Source organism: Meleagris gallopavo, chromosome 6 (assembly GCF_905368555.1).
Source record: "Meleagris gallopavo chromosome 6, MGAL_WU_HG_1.1, whole genome shotgun sequence".
In the NCBI taxonomy this organism is placed as follows: Eukaryota; Metazoa; Chordata; class Aves; order Galliformes; family Phasianidae; genus Meleagris; species Meleagris gallopavo.
The window spans coordinates 32258753-32276819 of NC_139409.1; the positions used below are offsets into that span (position 1 = coordinate 32258753).

Below are 18067 nucleotides of genomic sequence, written 5' to 3' on the forward strand. Positions count from 1 at the left end.
AGCGGAAATCAGTTAGCAAGTACCTTCTGCCCCTTTGCAAACATCAAATGCTCCTGCCATATGTCCATTCTTATTCGTATGCCGGCTGAGAAACCTGAAATGTATACATGCGATATTAAAACAAAACATGAAAGATTTTCTCAGAAATCTGTGAAACGGGAATGTAGTCTGAGGCGGGGGTAAAAGGAAGTAAAAGACCAAGTGATGCTATTGCCAAAACCTTTAATATTGAACAACACAGCTGAAGCTTTTATCACGGTACGAAATTTATAGCCTAATAATTCAAACCTGTGTGCTCGCAACAAGATGTCTCTGCCCCTATCTGGGTATCGAAGGGATGGTTTTACTTTCTGAGGTGCGGAGCATCCCCACAGGTCCTGGCAGCCTCGGAGGACTGCAGGTGAGGGAAGGGAAAGAGGTATGGAAAGGAAAGAGGATGGGGGCTAATTGGGATCTGAAGTGGATTCTGGTACATAAGGTGGGGATAAAAATGGGATCTCTGTATAAATCAGTGAAGTAACCAGACGACTGGGAAGACCCTGCCTGGAAGAATAAAAAAAAAACAAGACCCAGAGCAGAATGTGTGGGGTCGAAGAACATTAGTGTGAGTCTTTCCAAGGTGGCAATCTCTGAGCCCACGCCTGAACATCTTCATCATTTGGGCAGGCGATGGAACTACTCGTGTCTCAGCTGCTGCACAGTGAGGTATCAGCTGGGAGGCTGGAGGTGATCCGAACATCCTGGGGGGGGGAAAAGAGGAGCGGGAGGAGATCCCTAAATGTGTACCCACATAGCTCCAAGGGAAATGATACCAATGCTGGCGTCAGCGGGACTCGCTGCATCTTGGCGACGCTCGTCGAGACCAATAGATCACCTGCTAGATGGGGACACCTGGGAGCCCCCCAGCACGGGGTCGGTGGCTCAAGTGCCAGCACGTGTCACCGCTCACGGGGAGCGCCTCATGTCCTTTCCCTCCTGGGACACCCATTCTCTCCCCGGACCCGCGGTCGAGGCAGACGCTAGCCGCGATTTAGAGCCCTCCCCGCCTCCTCTGCCCGCTCCCGGCCACATCCACCGCTCAAGGAACAGCAGGAGGTCTCCAAACAATCTCTCGCCCCTCCCGGAGCAGCTCCCTGCCCGCCCCGGCTGCTCCCGAGCCGCTCATCGATAACCATCGGCTATGGCAAGGGTAAACAGCGACAGAGCCGGCGGCACAAGCGAGGGAGGGAGGGAAGGAGGGGGAGAGCCTCGCCTGCCTCTGGAGCACCGCCCGTGGCACAGCGAGCGCGGCGGCGGGCAGAGCCGCACGGAGAGCGGCGGGCAGAGGGGTCGCGGGCGCGGGTCCGAGCCCTGTCTGGTCTGCGGGGGGCCCGTCCCGTCGGGGCAGGTCCCGGGCGGGGCCGGGTGGTGGCGGCGGCCTCCAATGGGGGCGAGCGGGGGCCGCTCCACGGGACTGCCCGCTGCCTGCTGCCCGCTGCCCGCTCCGCGCTGCTCGGCGGCTCTCGGAGGGAGGCGGCGGCGCGGAGAAGCGGCCGGAGGAGAGGACGGAACCGGGCGGCCGAGAACCGGTAAGCGCCTGCCCGGGGGCCGAGGAGGGCGGGCTGCAGTGGCGAGGCTTTCCCGCTAGATGTCTGTGCAGCTAATGGTTGCGGAGGGCTCTGCCCTTCCCGAGTGTAGCCCCCGAGAGGGCGACCCTCCGGCTGCTTTGAAGTCTGCCATCCTCGGTGCAAATGATATTCTTCTTCCCCCTTCCAACCCCTTTTCTTTCTCTTTATTTTCTCGTTCTTTAACGAGCTCTGTGCAGCTTAGTCTGGGATGAAACACGGATTTCTCCACAGAGAACGCTTTCTGCTGTACGATTCATGCTATTGGAATCCCTTTATGACCTTTGATGTGTTTAAATAACACGGTAAAGCTGTGCACACACCTCGGATTAAACTTTAATCATCCGAAGTCAAGGACGTCCAGGTGGTAAATGACTTTACTTTGACATTTCTACTTTAGAACAATATATGATCCCGACGCAGGTCAGAAAGACGTTCCCGTTCTTCTCGCCCTCAAAAGTGCAAATATGCTTTTGCCAATAGAGATTAGAAACTCGTTGCTCCTGTTACCTTATTACAAAACAAAACAAAAACAATGAGCTCCCCGAAAACAATGATCATAATAGAAAAGAAAAGAAAGGAAAACAAAACTGAACCAAGAATCATGGCTCCCAGGTTTCTAGGTCCGTAGTGTACCTTCAGTCTCCTCACAGGACTCGGAAACCCTTCCTCGCTCTTAAGCACCGCTCTGCCTCCCTCAGCGTGTGTGCATACAGTGACCCATACAGAAATCTAGAGAAGGCTTTGGGATGTACGTACACGTATATATATATGCATAGAATTACAAACATCGTAAAATTAAAAATTTCAAGTTGGCCAACGACTCAGCGCGTTTGAATGTTTCCTTCTCAGAAAGCCTTTCCTCTGACAAGCCCCTTCCTAGCTCAGAGCTTAAACCTCCCCCTAAATCCTCTGCAGGACTTCCTTCTTGTCCCCGCAGTGAGGACACGTGAGCCCAAGGTGAGCTGCTCCTCGCAAACGAAAAGCGCAGCAAATGATGTCTGTTTAATAGAAATCTGGAACTCTTTATTTGCTCCGCCGCTAGCACCTGGTTTTAAATCAGACAACTTTTGGTTAACACGTACAAGTGAGGGGGATTTGTGGGCCTTTTTATTGGCAATCAATCGGTGACAGCTAATTTTTGCGCTGATTTTTACCAATGAATCCTTGCTTTGCTCGGCGTATGCTTGGAAGCAGTGGAGCGCAGGGAGTTAAGCCAAAGCTTTCACAGGGAGCCTTAGGTCCTGGGCTCTGTTGAAGGAAAGGCCCAAGCATGGGAAATCCCATCCTTTAAGAAAAAAACTTTCTCATCACCGGTTTGACCCACAGAGGCTTTACACCCGCTCTGAAGGAAATTAAATTGTGAAGAAATACTGGGGAAACTATAGGAGAACCGGCAGGAGGGAGGTGGGCTCAAGCTGCAAACAGAGGGCTCCAGCGGGCAGCGCAGTCGCACGGGGAGGAAGGGTGAAATTTCGTCCCCACAGTGGAGTGGTGCAAGTTCAATTCCTCGGGCACCGAGCGTTCGCAGCCCGGCGACCTTCACGAGCGAACGCCGCCTTGGAGGCGCGGCGGGAGGAAAGCAAAAAAGGCATCGGCGCCTCCCTGCTGGGCTCTGCCTCTCGGCCCCGCCGGCTGAGTGGTGTCCCACGGGTCCCCGCGGTAGCAATGGGGCGTCGAGGGGAAGAAGCGTAACTCGGCCACCAGGGAGAGCCGAGGCTGTGCACCGACCTTGCAGAACGCCGGAGACCTTGCAGCGGTCGTTTCGAGGCGTTCCGAAGCGTTCAAGAAGAAATCAAACCTCTTCGCTCAGCTTCGTTTGGTAGCGCTGCGGATGGAGGAGCCCAAATCTCTGCTCCGCACTGCTCGGCAGCCGGGCGCTGCGCAGAGCGCGTTACCTCCGCGGCCGTAGCGGCGGCGTTATCGCCCTCCGTATCGGCGCTGCTCGGCGCTCGTATCTCTGCGCCAAGGAGGCACGATCGCCATAACCGCAGCTCACCGTCAGACAAAAGAGTGCTCCCTTATTTCTGAAAGGTCCCGGGAAAATTCTCCCTAAAATCCCCAAGATCGTTTATTTAGCTGTCCACTCTGTCCTCCGTTTTTAATTACGAACTCGTGATGTTTAGTGCTGGAAAAATGCATCGGTTGTTTTACATGCGGACAGAGCCTTTACTTGTGAAACGCACTTCTTCTGGGGAAAAAAAAAAAAAAAGTAAATCTGGAAATAATTAACTCGTACAGTTGAGAACATTATGTTGCTTATACTGTAAACGTGTCCTTACACCTTTACAAGACGTTACAGAGGACTTACTCAACTAATTGAAACTGTTATATAGCAGCGTTATGTATTCAACATTCTCGTTACATTTCATCTTTATGGACTTAGGGTTTTATTCCTTTCACAGTCTTCTGATTTTTTTTCCTTTTTATTTTTCCTTTTTTTTTTTTCCTTTTTTTTTTTTTTTCTTTTTTCTTTTTCCCTCTTTTTCTTTCAGCAGCCGGTCATTTCATCTGCAAGGAGGGACACCAGAAAGGTTATGAATGGAGAAGAAATGCAGTATTACCTTCTCTATGGAAGGGAGAGATGGGTCGTACCATCACGGATAAAACACTGGGAAAGGAACTGACTGGGAAAGCATCAGCTATAACGCAGCCAAAATACTTCTTCCCATCCCAACACCTGGGAGAGGAATGAATGTATGTGTACGGGAGGATTTCTATGATAACTATCTCGGGTTGTGGGACCTCTTATAACAATAATAAAAATAATGATGATGATAATAATGATGATGATGAAAATAATAATAATAATTGCGACAATAGAACTCCTCCAGCTGCATCTCCAAGCAGAGGAGCGGGGCAGGGTGAATTCGGGTGGGCTGCGACATGCACCCATCCTTCTGGGGATAGGAGATGGGCAGCACCAGGGAAGGACGCGATGTCTCCATGATAGGAGCGGAGAGCATCCGTGAGTGGAAGAGTGTGTCCGCACGGCCACCCACTCTCTGCTCCTGCAGTCCGTTCGCCCTTCATGCCGTGTGAGCCCACCGCGAGTTGCTCTCCCCGCTCTCACCGGGGTTCCGCCTTCGGGAGCTGATGGGGACTTTTGTTCAGCGAGGAATAAGTAGCACTCACATCGGTGCATACAAACGCCCGATTCACAGGAAATAAGGACCAGGATGTGGGCTGCGCTCTAGGCTCGTTTGTGCCGAAGACGCAGTCCCGCACTGAATATATTATGTTATTTTCAGAGCAGGGGACATGGGGCTCCTTCAGATGAATAGATGTTTCTCCCGCAGAGATCGCCCCGGGAAACTTCTGCCCGATTGATGACTAAAGGCAAATACATGTCGGGATGACGGGCAAAGAGAAGAATGAAAATCCCCGAAGTATCCAAAGGGTCGCTTACAGCAGGGAGGTAGGTGCATCGCACTCACGTCTACAGTCCGATACGCCACGGATGTGTTTGTCGATGTGCGGGAGTGCATGTTCGAAATGTTGTTTTATGCAAAAATGTTTCGAAAGGCTCGCGAGGAGGGCAGCCAGCGCGGCACATCGAACCTTACAGCCAAGCGCTGTGCCCAGAAGCCGTGCCGCAACGCCGTGCCCCCAGCCGGCTGTCAGAGCGAGGACCCGCCCCAGCGAGCCGGCGACAAACCTGCTTCAAGCCTGTCACCCCGTATGCTTCACAGCGAGGTGCGGCGGGGGCAGGGAAGGAGACAGAAAGCGAAGGGAACCGGGGGAAACCCCGCGGGGGCGGCGGGGCGAGGGCACCCGACGGGGAGCTGCGGGCGCGGCTGCGGGCGGGCCTCGGGCCGCGCAGGTGCCGGGGTTCCGAGGCCGCGCTGCCTTCGCCTCGCTCCGCGGGGCCCCGCGTAGGGCCGGGACGCCCGGCGCAGGTGAGGCGGGGACGGCGATACCGTCCCGTCGGGTTCCCGGCCCAGGAGGAGAGGGGAGAGCGGCCGTCGGCACATGTGCGCTGCACACACCGGCGCTGTCTCCTCTCGACAAAGCGGACCCGCGATTAATGCCGACGGACAGCTCCCCCCGACCCCGCTCTCCCTCCCCTTTTCTCCTCCCCTCCCCTCCCGCCCCCTCCTCCCGAGGTCCTCCGCTGGTTTCAATAAAAGGCAGGATCCGAGCTTTCTCTCGTTCGAACCAAAGAGGTGTTGCGATTGGCTGAAAAGAGGGGCACGCGGGGTATTTGCAAAGATATTTCCAAACAATACCCAGCCGAGCCTCCCGAAGTTCCTCGGGAAGCGAGCATTGTCTGGTAAAACAATGACAGAAAATAAATCAGTCGTCGGTGTCCCCGTCGGGATCCCGGGGGTTTCAGCCCGACTCGGTGGCTCGCCTTCCCAGGCTCTCCTACTCATTAGAAGGTTAATAAGAGGCGCCGGAGACTTAGCCCGGGGTAACGGCGGGGGGACCGGGCTGCCGAGCCCGCGGCACGGGGGCTCTGCTAACAGACATCTGCTCAAAGCGGCTCCGCCGCGGCGGGGCCGTTCGTGAGCACCGGGGCGCGACAGCTCCGCTCTGCGGGGCTCGGAGGGGCATCGCCGCCGCGTGGGGCGGCCGGGCGCGGGCTGCCTTCAGCGCGCTGCTCGGCCGCGGCCAACGAGTGCTTTTCGGGAGGGTAAACGGGCGCAAAGCCTCTGTGCGAGAGTAAATCTCGTCTTGTGCGTGCGGTAAACCGGAGGAGCGTTTCCCTTCGGAGTAATATGGAGTTTATCAACTAAAAACCGAGCAAATAAATCTCGAAACTTTATTCTGGAGCGCATTTTATACTCGAAAGACCGAATTCTCACGTCTTCACAGAGGCCTATAAATCTTGCTTTGCATCCGCTTACCGTTCCGAAAGAGATGGTGGAGCTGTGAGGTCCTTTTGAACACGCTCTGCTGAGCCCCACACCTCCCCGTCCCCCCTGAACGGTGCGAATATTCTGCTGCCTCGCTTGAATGGAAGCGAAGATTTTTATGGCCTCCACCGCGACTTCAGCTGAAGAGTTTCACATGAGATCGGTGCCCCAGAGGTACGTTTTCTGCCGGGGAGCTCAGAGCCCTGCACAGAGCCGCTGTTTTGCCGGTCAGTGCCCTCGTACCGCGCAGCTCTATCAACCCCAGAAAGGCATTTTCAAACGGGATTTCACTTCTAAGAGGACACTCGTTTTAAATCTTAAGAAGTTCAAGCCCAAGGTAGAGGTGTCTAGAGATAAGTAACCCGCCCCAGTGCCCAACTGTTAATGAACAGAATGATCCCACTTTCATCTCGCCCCTCAGAAATATTTCTGCTTAGAAAGGACTGGCTGCTAATTGGGGTGTGCAGTTGCCTTTAATCTCCAACACAGCGCTTGGAACCTACCCAGAATGAATTAAAATAAGTCTGATAAACAAGAAGTAAACATGGCTTCCCAGTAAAACCCGTTTTATGATCACAGCTTGTGTGCCACCTCCAAATATTAGGTTTAGGCTTTTAGGGCATAAAGAGCAAACCCCTTTTCCAAAGCCGCTAATGCTCACATTTGGTACTGTTTTAATCCTCCCTATTAGAAGTACAAGGAAGGAATATCTTTTGTTCCAGTAAACTCTAGATGGAGTACAAATTTGCATGTTTACACATACTTTCTACACTGGAACGATCCCCTAAATCTATGGATAAACACGTGTATTTTCTTTTTTTTCTTTTCTTTTCTTTTTTTTTTTTTTTTTCCTGAAAGCAGCCTGCGGGAGAGGAATAATCAGCAGAGGAGTGATTTTTTTCTCTTTCCTCTTCTGCATTTCTGCTGGCAAGGAGAGAGAGCAGAGCCTGTGTAGAAAGAAGCCTGTGTGCGGGAGGGGCTCCGTCTCGCACCTCTGCAGACTTTCAGGTTTATACAGAGCGAGACGGCAGGGACCGCCGCTCCGAGCACCCACAGCCCCGGGAGCTGCGGGTCCCGCTCCCACCGCACAGCGCCGTTTGCTGTTTATCGGCTTGTTTCTTCTATTTATAGCCTTTCTCCCGAGCTCGTCCCCGGAGCGTGCCCCCTGCAGCGAGATCTGGTTTCCTGGGCGCAGCCCCATCCTTCCCCAGCAGCAGAGCGTTGCAAATGCCTCCTGCTAAAAAGGAGCGAGCCCGAGCCGCCGGATCCCGTTAAGGACCGGAGTCCGTCCCTGTGCTCCCGTCCAGAAACACAGCACAGCCCCGCGAGCCCCAGAGCTGCTCGACAGAGTTGAAACGCCTCGTGTTTGTCAAAGGATTTCAGAAAACAGGTGAAGAATTAAGATAGGACTTAATGCCGTGCTTATCGCATGTAAATGAAATATTTAATCTGCCATTTCATCTCTCCTGTGTGCTCAAACACCTCCAAAAGTTCTTTGAACAAATATTTAGTTTCCAAGCTATAAATTCGTCTTATGCAAAGAGAAAGCTTTCAGGATCTCCAGTTTAAACTCGTTCCTACCACTTGTTGTGGTGCTGGGAATTATCAAACAGGTCAGCTTACCTTTCCCACGAGAGGTAATTAACAGAGAGCTGGGGGGCGTGGGGGGAGGAATAAAACAGGCAATAATTGCATTCAAATACTGGGAGCTCACAATTTGTGACCAGCAGCCTTCCTACATCGTTTATTTATTCAGTTGATTATTATTACTATTTTTATTCTCAATATCTCCACAGCAACTCTGTACATAGGGCAACTCTGCAGCGTCTCAAGATCCCCTAATCATTGTCTTAAGGGAAAATGGAGAAATAAAACTGTAAAGGGGGGGGACCTATATGTCATTCTATGATCTGTCAGGGGAGTGATCTAAATCGAGAGCTTCTTTTCCTAATCTTTCTGAGATCCAAGAAAAGCATGTGGGATTTGCCTGCTCTTTTAGCATGCTGGTTTGGGATGGGATTAGATGGGATGGGATGGGATAGGATGGGATGGGATGGGATAGGTTGGGATGGGATGGGGCAGGGAGGGGGGAAGGAGGATCCTTCTGAAAGGCTTCCATGGAGGCAAGTGCCCTCCACTTGTGAAGAGGAGAAAGCTGGCCGCGGTGACAGTGAGTTAGTGGCTTTGACAGGCAGGTGAGGGGCCCCTTTCCCAGCCAGCCTTTGGTGGGAGGGTCAGGGGGGGAGCAGGAACCTTTTCCAGGACCCTACACTACTTAGACAGCATTTATGGACAGATAAAGCTGAACATTGGACAGGACTCCCTGAAGGAAAAGAACCTTTCAGTGGAGCCATCAACCTGTCATCACTGCAATAAAGGTGTAACACACAGGAGTGCTGGTAAGAGCCCAGGGTTTATTTCCTGGCCCTGTCACATGACATGGGGCCAGGGTTACCAAAGGTTACCCCTTCACATGGAAAGGATCAGTGGCCATCAGGCGAGGCAGCTACTTCTCCTGCCTCCTGTCTCCTTTTTTATTTCAACTCATGCGAGTGTCTTGTTCAAAATGGGAATCTACCCACACCATTCAGCCACAGTCATACAGGTGATGAATACCCACTGCCCTGGAACAGCAGCCAGCTCAGAGCCAAAGGCTGAGCACCCTTCTGCACTCACCTCACAGCCCTGGAGGAGCTCCTTCTCTCAGCTGGTGGAAGAATGCTTCCCCAAAGGAGTCATTCGGTGTCTTCCAAGTCAATCCCTCTACACTCATATGCTTACACACTCTGGGAAATATGTGGTGTTTACGGCTGGGTACTGCAGTGTCAGTTCTCTCATGAGTGTGGCACTGTGAAATTAGTGGCAGGATTTCTGCGAGAAATCTAGACGAAGGCTTGGGCCATTCCTTGTCATGTAATTCTTTGTCACATGAGAGATGCAAACTCTATTACAGCTTCCTAAGCAGAGCATGTAGGCACAACAGGGGCAATGGCATGAGAGGCCTGGAATCAAGGAAATGGAAGGGAAATAAACAGAGAATACAGAATTAGTAAGAAAGGCTGTTTTCCACAAAAAGTTGGTTATGATGGCTTTGCTGTGGTTTCCTCCATACAGACACTTGTCAGACAACACTGTCCTACCCAGGATGTGGGTGTAGGTAAATGACTTTCTATTAAACATTCTTGCAATAAAATCTACAATGGAACGTTAGAGAGTGCAAAGCATTGGTTATAGATCTTGGAGGTTTACATTACTTTTATAGAGGGTTTGGGCTATATTTCAGATTTACTTAGTGCTTACAGAGCCAAGCAGTGGTGTGACAGATGGAATATATTTGCCACCTGTAAAGAGCCCAAACTACGGTTGAGTCTTTTGGTTCAGCTTCCCACCCCTCCATACAAGTCCTGGAGCAAGGGTGGCCAGGAACTCCTGGCTACGCCTGTCTTCATGGGTCAGATAGGCTGAGAATGGCCTCTGGGACTGCTCCAGAAGTGGGGAATTACTGTGGATAACAAATCCTTTGTACCTCTTCACTGCTGAAATTACTGCCATGCTGCTTAGCACCATTAAGCAGGACTCAATTTGGAGACAGCAGAAAACACAGAGATGTCCCCTACCACAGTGGATTTTCTATCTCTGGGAAAAGAGGTGGTGGACAAGCACTGGGGACAGCTAGGAAACAAGATAGCAGCAGCTTACTTGGCCAGAGTCTGCCCTGGGAGCAGCTTGGGAACATAGGTGGCTTGAAAAGGAGTTGACAGCAAGCAGCCATTTTTCATGAAAAAAAAAAAATAAAATCTTAAACAGAGATGTTAAATCTGCAAAGTTTCAGGAGTTTCATTTTAACTTGCTGAGAGGGAAAAGGGAGATGTTTTTGTGTGATCAAAATGGGTAAAAAGAGAAAGTGGTACAGGATAGAAGCCTGAGAGAAAAGCGTGAAGATTGCCATTTAAAAAAATTTTCTTCCAGTCGAAATCTACTCTGATGAAAATTGGGCTGTTTCCATTTCAGATGTTGCACAGCAGCTGTATAATGCCTGGGATGCCCCTAAGCAGATGAATCAGATTACAAACTGGATTTGTCCCTTTTCCAGACACAGACTTGTGGAGGAGCGCTGTAAAGTGATCCTAATGAATAGGGTGAGCGGGTGGGTTTTTTGGAGCTTATTGTCCTTAAATATCAATATGAACAATGAGGATGTTGTTCCTCTTTAAAATACTACTGGCAATAATGTTCAAAGTTTTCTTTACCATAGAAAAACTGCCAACCGGTCACTACTGCAGCCATCACCACGAAGTAACTGATATTTTACAGGCCGGGAAGTAGAGTCGGAAAGATTAGGGCTTGCCCAAGGCCACAGAGCCAGCAGTCAGGCAGGAAAGGAGCTCCAGATTTCCTGGCTCCCACTCTCCTCCTAAATTCATCATCCACACTCCAGTGCCTTCTAAACAGATTTTTTCTGAGATTTAAAAAAAAAAAAAAAAAAAAGCCTTTCCAACTGGTTAAACTATGTCATGAGGTTCAGTCCCAAAATCTGTGTCGTGGAATCAGGCAGGGCTGGAATGTGATTTAGCACGGTTTGGAGATGCTGCTTTGGAGATATCCCATACAACAGCACACAGTGTGTGAGTGCCGTGTAAACCTGGCCACAGTCTGAGTGGTTTGAGCTGAGCACAACGGTCCAGATGGGAGAGCAGCAGTGTGGATCAGAACAAGCCCATGTGAATATGGATAACACCAAGGAAAATTTATTGTTGAGGATTCAGAGCTGGTCTGCAGCAAAAACAGTTGGACTAGGTGATATTATAGGTCGTTTCCAACCTCGTGATTCTATGATTCTAAAAAAAACCCTGTCACTTTAGTGAGAGTTTTGTCCATGCACCCATTTACATAGGCTACCAGAGAAGTAATGTTTGGTTAAACTGTTCCGTACGTGACATTTCTATAGGTGACACCCCCATTCCTGAGTCATTACTATCTTAACACGCTGACTGGTTGCCCTCTTGCTGACCAAAAAGCTGCTCATACAGAAGTGAGACGCTTAAGCAGGAATAAATACTTAAGCAGGAATAAATACATAAGCAGGGTATCTGGGTAGCACAGCATTTAGCTGAGGGCCGTGATTGATGATTCATTTTCGATTTAGCTGATGTAGCTGAAGAGGTTATTGCTATTTTTGCTCCAGCTATAAAAGGGGGATGTCTGCTCCTCAGCCATGGTGTCTGGTGTGTTAATTTAAACTGAAATCATGTTAGGTTAATTAATAACAGTAGCTGGGAATGAAGCAGCTGAAGGTAGAGATCTCTTCTGCCCTGTCAGCAAAGCTGTCAGGGCTCAGGAGTCAGAGATTCTAATTAATGTGTTCCAGCAGTGGTTTCTACAAACCTATTTTCCATCTCACTGTGGTGGACTATGAGATGCTGTGGCCATCAGCTGTGCTGTCATAGCTGTGAGATGCTAACTTGCATCTGAGTCCATCATCATTTCTCGAGTGGTCTGCCAGGCACAATGGGGGTGAGTGGGTCTACTTTGCTCAAATGAGGCCTCCTCCATTTCCAAATAAATTAGTTTCAACACCTCATACCCAACCTCTGTTCAAAATTTAAGTGCCCTGCATTGTGGTTCCGACCGAAAATCTACATGGAGACTTATGGGAGCCCTTTGCCTCATCTGAGTTTAATTTGATTACACTTAGATGAGATGAACCTGGTGCAAACCATCACAGGACACTCCTGATGAACTAGGAAGTTAGTGAAAGGACTACACCATGCTAATTAGCATCTACTATTAAGATAGGATCTGAGTCTAAAATACAATGGGCCTCCCCGAGTACCTCCATACAAGAACATTCTTGTTCTGAATGAGATCCTGTGTTCTTCCTTATCTCCATTGCAAACTTGGGTTTGTCTAACAAGGAAATTCACCCAGGCTGAGACGGGGTGTGGATCTGAGGTGGAGAAGCAAGTTCTGCATGGATGTTCGCAGCCATTTCCATGTGTGAACAAGTCTTTAGCCTCCAGTTACAGACTTCTTTAATAACAGCTCTCTATCTGGAGCTGTGTCACTCTACAGATTACAAAGTACAAATTACTCATTGAACTTGCCTGGTACATAGGTCAGATCCACCTCTTTGTTATGTAGAAAGCGGATAGGCATCCGAAAGCTAGCACCCACTGAAAAGTGTTGGTTGGCTCAAAACAAATATCCTTCACTTTTAACTCTGTGTGATACACATCCTCTGAACTGTTCTGATTAACTTCTGCCATACAAAGAATGTGCAAAATCCTCCAAGCAGGAGGCAGAGAGAGAATAAAAACGTATTTGGTTAGTTAGTGAATCCAAGGTGCATCTGAGTGCAAGTACTTGCACACAGGAAACTAGTTCATGGGTATCGGTGGGAGACTGCCACTCCTTAGGAAGGATCTCATGTATGAGTGTAAAGACTTGATGCCATGGAAAGTATAGCCTATGGGCAGCACATCTGCCATTCATATAGAGATGGTGCCTTTCTCTTGCACTGGAGCGGCAAGCCCACAGATACTCGGCAAAAGGGCTGCCTTCTTTCTCCTGGCTAGCTTATTCAGTTCTTTTAGGATATGTTATTCCTGTTGAAAGATACCCCATCCAACACTTTGCTAGAAGCCCTAGTTCTCTTCATGGACCACTGGCCTCTCCGAAGGGGTTGGAAGCAACCATGTTTTCACTGAGAATATCCATAACTCATACATTAGCGCCTGTCCTAGGAGCGAAGTGCTGGCTTCTATTCTAGACTATTTTCACTGAGGCACACACAGATCTCCTGTAACCTGCCAGAGCTCTGACCAAGACCCACGTGTTGCCTTCCTTGGCACTTACCCTGTGGAGCTCTCCTGCAGAGCCATTTCTTGCAGGGGAGGTAGAGACGGGCTCTCTCTAAAGGTTGTGCTATCATCAGGAAAACACTTGGCAAATGCGCAGCATAGAAGTAAGGAGAGTGGAATAACATCCCTGTATGGAGAGACGAGCTGAGAATTCCCCTCTACGCAAAGAGCTATCAGGTTTAGAGCACTACTTTCCTGATTCCTGTCATCATTGCCACTTGCATTTGCTTCTCTTGAGCTGGTGATGACTGGCTTGGGCCTTAACCTTCTGCAAACACAGACCCTTCGGCTCTCCCAGCAGCTGCTCTTCCACTGTCCAATTTTCATGCTGAGGTATCCATTTGATTTCATCCTAATCCACACAAAGTTCGGATTTCTCAGTGCTGGGAGAATTCTGACCCAGCAGGCACCAGAGTGGTTATGATATGGGATTAATGCATCTGCTGTACAAAGATTCCTTCAAGACTATTTGTTTTTTTGGAGGGAGTTTGGGTGTCTTTTTTTCTTTTTTTCTTCTCTTTCTCTTTCGCAGTACATACTCAAAGAATATTTTAACCCTTCTTTAGGCGTGACTTTCTGTGTACGTCTGCATGGGATGTGTGCCTAACCCCCTAATGTGGGTGCAAATTAAGGGATTGGTTTACAAACCCACCTTTCCAAAGCACTAGATCTTGCATGAATCTGGCATGGAAACTTCAGAAAGCAGCCAGAAATCAAGTCGTCTCCACTCCCACCCTTTTTATTTCTGTGAATGAGTATGTAAGAGACCTATAAATCCAAAACTGTGCAGGCGTGGAGGAAATCATAAGAGTCAGCCTGGTGATATTACCGTGGGGAGCTGTGAAATCACCGAGGATTTATACAAGCACACCCGGCGATGTTGTCATTAAAAAGAAAAAAAAAGAAAAGAAATGGAAGGATGGCTGTTTGGCTGCGTGCTGTGTGTGGCAGCCACTTAGGACACATGGTTGCGGTATGTCCACTCTGTGTTCTGCTGGGAGTTGCCAACTCAAGGGCAAAAAGTTTTCCAGCCCCACCTCGGGATTGGAAATCAGCCCCTTCTGGGGCAGTATAAAGCAATACAGAGCTTTTTGGTGACTTTGGCATTAGGGGAAAGGCTTGTAGGGAAGAGAGGTCATTCCCATTGCTACATTCCAAGCTGTTGTCACTGAAGCCAATGTCCAGATGACCTCGAAAGGATCTGAACCATTTCACTGTCCCTTCTGTAGGGTAAAACAATAAGCTCCATGCAATTAAAAATGTTCTGTCTACCATGAAGTTGGGTGTCCTCCCTCCCACCATCTCAGCAGAAGATGTTTTGAGGTTGTGGTGTGCAGCGAGTTCAGCCCACACTGCTCCATTGGATTGGGTTGGTGGATTTGTCTCCTCCACAGGAAATCCACATCCACCCACGACAGACTGGGCAGCCAGCTCCCACTGTGCAGCTGCCCCCTGCAGCCCCCAGACTTGCTCCTTCCCCCACTGGGAGGGAGTTTGGCAGCACGCGCTCTTGGCTTCATCCTATTTCTGATGCATCTCTTGCACTCAGCCTGGGTGTCAAGGAGCATTTCCCCTTTCACACTGTATGTATCTGAGTTGGGAGGGTTTTGTTTTATTTATTATTATTTTTTTAATTTATATAGAGGTATTTTCAAAAGAAACATAGAGAACGATAGGTAGAGTTTTTCCCCAAGCACTCCAGCGATTGCAATTAAACATATTTAGGAAGTAGAACTAACCTGCTCAGGTTTTTCCCTTCTCTACGGAGTGCTTATTTGCCGCAAGGGAAACGGGAGCAGGGAGGGGGTCGGGGATGCCTTAGCAAAGCGTGGCTCCCCGTAAAGAGCACTTCATGCGTCTCAAGGGCCCGGCAACCTGCTGCTAGGCAAAACAGAGTCAAAATGTGTTTAAAGCGCGTGTGCCTCTTCTCGCGTTTTCTGGTGTCCGGTTTTGCAGAAGGGACCGAGCTCCGGCTGAGGGCCGGACCGGGATGAGAGCTGCGGGCAGCGGCTCCCGTCCCTGCGGTGCAGGGACTGAACCCCGTGATAATCCTCTAGGGGAAAGGAGAGAGAAGAGCTGGAGGGGAGAAAGCCGTGAATGGAAAAAGTTTCAAAGCTTTCCCTACGGGACCGTCTTGCTGTGTTGGTGCCGGAGGGAGGAAGATAAAGATCAGGTCACTCGTGTTTCCTACCGAGCAAGAGTCGGGGGTTAAGCAGTAAATCGGCAATCGAGGCGTACCTGAGCACTGAACAAGAAAAGAGCAGCACGTGGGATGTGTTCCACAGACCTTCACTTTTTATTGATTGATTGATTGATTGCCAACATGACTAAAAGCATTCAAAACGGGCGTTGTGGATTGGAAATGAAGGATTCCTTCGGGTTGCTGCACATCCTTGGCAGGGGGTATGTGCTGGCATGTTGATGTGGTCCTTCCGGATTTGAGCAGACTTTTTGAAACTGGATTTTAACGAGAGAACGAGGGCAGGAAGAACATATCTGTATGTGTGTCATAAATAATGTGTGTGTGTGTGTTTATATGCAGATACATGGATATGCATGTCAGAGAAGATGTGGGATAAGGCACACATCATGGATTTAAGTGAAGAGTGTATGTTATGTCTCAGAAGAAGCCGGAGAAGCCAGCTAAAGCACAGGGGAGTGCTTATTCCTCTGCACTCACTCTCTGCACATCCAGTCCTCGGCCACCTGTCCTTTTTTGGGGTAGCCAATGGCAGTGGGGAGTGCAGTCAGAATAGATGGACAGCTGCGGCCAAACTGAGGCCATGTGCCACGACATTCTCAAGGTGCTATGCTGGAAGGACTTGTTCCAGTTCAGATGTAACAGCGATTTCTCTCCCTCACCGCTTTGCCAGAACTTTTACGTCGGTCTGAGCAAAATGTTCTTGGCCTGGAAAAATGATGCTAGTATCAGCTCGGAAAGAACCAGAGAATTTGTCCTAGAATGTGACACTCGGGGGGAGGCATCGGGAGGTGCCGGTGCCCCCCAGTCGCTGGGGATGCTGCGGTCTCGCTGTCTCCTGCCCTGCCCGCGGTGCCGCCGCTCGCCCGCTCCTGGGAAAAGGGTTTTTCTGTTACGAGGGGAAAAAAAAAAAAAAAAAAAAAAATGGGCGAGCACCTGGCTTGGCTCCTTTCATCTCTGCGGCCCATCAGCAGTGGGGGGCGCAAGAAGACAGCAGTTTGTGTAGGGCCGCGGTGATCACAGCCGAGGACCGCCGGCCGGGTGGGAGGAGGAGGTGGGATGCGGCGATTGGCGCTGCGGGAGGAGGGATGCGGCACATGGAGGGGAGTGGGAGGCATGCGCAGGGCTGAGCTGGCCGGGAAACAGGGATCTCGGCTTCGGCCGGAGCCCCGCAGAGCCAGGGCTGGGCCGCGTTCCCTCCTCGAATCCTTCATGGATGCCAGAGACTTTGGGATTTGTTCCCGGGAGATGAGTCTCTGAAGGCGTGAGCTCCGAGCCGGCAGAGAACCAGAGCCGGCCAGCACGGAACAGCACGACAGGGCAGCCCTGGAGAGAGCAGTTAACCACGTCTGCAGCCTTCACGCTATTAGCTGTGCCTCGGGCAGTACTGCCCTTCCTGAGAAACAACCCCTGCCTTTCTCTGCCAGGGCTTCCCAGTATGTGCTCATTTCCTCTTTCACAAACAGCAAACACACAGGCACTTGAGCTTTGCTTCTAATATTAGCCTTTCTCACGCCCACTTTCAGGCAGGGCAGTTGCACGAACGTGCCCTGATTTCTCTCTCCCACACAATGCCAATACATCCCAGAGATGGTCTGTCTCTCAGCTGCAGGCTTCCCACCTCAGCTTTTAGGATTCCCCGTTTGTTCCCAGCTGAACTCAGTGCCTGCTGACAAGTGCCACAGTTACTTACTGTGAAAGTTTCCTACACCTCTGCTTTTGCCTTGTTTTTTTTTTTTTTTTTTATCTCATAGGCTTAACAGTCCTCTGAAGCATGATGCTCAGAGTGCACCCAAAGCTGGGCTCTGAGAGCACGGAGACAAGCATGGGTGTGCAAGCTTGATCCCCATCAGCACAATTCACCTGTGCTGCCAGCAGTGCTCAGGGCACTGCTCCATGCTCACCTGCCACAGGAGACACCTCTGTCCCTGGCCAGCGAACCATGGGTTGGCCAGACAGGGGAAGGAGAGGTTGTGGGCAGGCATTGAAGATGCACACAGGATGCAAGCCCCGGGCAGAGCTGAGTGAAGCAACTTGAAGTACTTGGCTAGAGCTCTGGGATTGACGTTCTGCTTTTGTCAGATAAACCCAGCCTATGGATGCACTACCTGCTCTGCATGGACATATTGGTGCAAAAATAAACCAGGCAGCCACAGCTGCTGTCAAAGTGTACCATAAGAATTTGGTGTTATTTCAACTTGAATGCCAGTAATCAAATTTTCCTGAATTCATGGCTGAATGTTAAGGGTTTTGACTTTTGACTCATAGAATCATAGAATCATAGAATTACTCAGGTTGGAAGGGATCTCAAGGATCATCAAGTCCAACCGCAGCCTAACCATAGTACCCTAACGCTAACAACCCTCTGCTAAATCATATCTCCGAGCACCACATCCAAACGGCTCTTAACCACATCCATCACATCATGATAGTAAATATTGGGTAAACTTTTCAGCCAAAGTGCCCCCGAGGTCCATATTTGAGGTTTGTTTGTCTGTTTGTTTATTTATTTTCCCCTGGGTAGAACTTGAATGAGGCAGAGAT

General features: G+C 50.1%; 1 long non-coding RNA gene across 5 annotated transcripts; it reads left to right on the forward strand.

Moving 5' to 3' along the window:
- The first annotated feature begins 1196 nt into the window (after positions 1-1196).
- LOC104911517 (uncharacterized) lies at positions 1197-16442 on the forward strand. Of its 5 annotated transcripts, none has more exons than XR_014883918.1 (5): positions 1197-1568; positions 4100-4301; positions 4904-5022; positions 5130-7853; positions 15866-16442. It is a non-coding gene; the product is annotated as an uncharacterized LOC104911517 (long non-coding RNA). The 5 variants fall into 5 exon arrangements; XR_014883920.1 differs by lacking the exon at positions 15866-16442 and having other exon boundaries at positions 5130-7471; positions 7595-8353; XR_014883919.1 differs by lacking the exon at positions 15866-16442 and having other exon boundaries at positions 1201-1568; positions 5130-6637; positions 7325-8353.
- Positions 16443-18067: the final 1625 nt, after the last annotated feature.